This window comes from Lucilia cuprina, chromosome 2, assembly GCF_022045245.1.
Source record: "Lucilia cuprina isolate Lc7/37 chromosome 2, ASM2204524v1, whole genome shotgun sequence".
Classification (NCBI taxonomy): Eukaryota; Metazoa; Arthropoda; class Insecta; order Diptera; family Calliphoridae; genus Lucilia; species Lucilia cuprina.
Window position 1 is genome coordinate 42,333,798 of NC_060950.1, and position 1,600 is coordinate 42,335,397.

The window sequence follows — 1,600 nt, forward strand, 5'->3', positions numbered from 1 at the left end:
TTTGTAACGAAGATATTATCAAACTATATCTCAAACTTATTTTCTTAAAACACTATTTATTTTCTTTCAAAAGTTAAAAAAACTTGTTTCGTACGAATCGAATGTCTATCACTGTATTTGTCAGTGGTTTATTGAAGGTATTTTAAGCTATTTGAAGTTTATAAATACAATTTTCGAGAATTTTGTCTAAAATTTTTAATAAACCTAAAATAAGTTTTTATCCGAACTTTGTTCGGCTTTTAAAGTTCGGTGAACATTAACTTTTTCTAAATGAAAAACGCGTTTATGATTAAAAAGTAATAAATTTATAACATTTAAAATCAAAATATGAACATCCGGAAGATTTTTTGAAGAGGGTCTTTAATTAGCAATTGGGTATATTATCAACTAATTCCGAATTCCAGAGAGTGATAAATTTCTTGTAAATAAATAGATAAAAACTTAAAATAATAACTTTAAACTATTGTCAATTTCACGTTAAATATGTGAAGTGGTTTATTCCGAAAAAATATGTAACTTTCCTTTATTGAAGAATAAAATTAGAAAAGGTTATTCCACTTTCTATCGAAATGGATATTTTTATAGCAAATTTTGCATATATTTTAATTTTTTTAAAACAAATTTGGTATTTAAATATTTCGAATTTTTTTATATAAATATCAACAAACTTCAATTTAACAACAAAATAATAGGTTCTATGAAATAAAATTTTACATAGTTTTTTTTAATTTTGAAAACCACAATAGTGCGGAAGTTATTTTGAATTTGTGCTGCTAATTGTAACGTCCAAAATACTGGCCCTTAAGTATCGGTTCCGTATAAATTTCTGAGTCTGTCCATATAAAAAGATAAAAAATTGTTCTTAAATCTCTCTCAAGTTCATAACTCATTAAAAAACATTACCAAACGATAAAATTCGGAAGAAACATAATTTATACAAAAATATATTCATTCACCAAATTTTATTAGAATTGCTATCAAGCTTTCCACTTTTAGAAATTAAATAAATACTATTTAAAATTGTTTCTTAGGGCCTTATGCAAAAACGATTATTAATGTTAACAATGGTTTACTGCACACTTTTTCCATATTAAAACAGGTTTTAACAATGATTGTTAACTTAATAATCTTTTTTGAATAAGGCGGTTAGTCTTTCTATTTGTCATTCTTGAGGTTGTGGTTCCGTTAAAGTGGTACATAAAGCAGTACTTAAAAACCTGTATATATGTTGTCAAACATTTAAGATCTTAATATCTATTAATATGTAACTTCACAAAGAAATATTTATCAAATTTTTAGTGCATATTTTTCCAATTTATAGTGCATATTATAAGCGCATATTTTTAATTTTTTAGTGCATGAAAAACCTTGCCCTGCTTATGACATTTAACTCCCACTATCTCATTACGACCGTGACTTTTATATATTTATTTAGATTTTTAGATGATGCTGTATATGTACCTGGTTTTATATTACCGTTGTTTAAGTTCGTTTTTTTTTTGTACGTGTATTTACGTTTTTTTTGATTATTTGATACTTGTTAGGATTTAGTACATTCCCTTTTTTACACCCTTGGGTGGGGATATTTTTCTAAATTCTA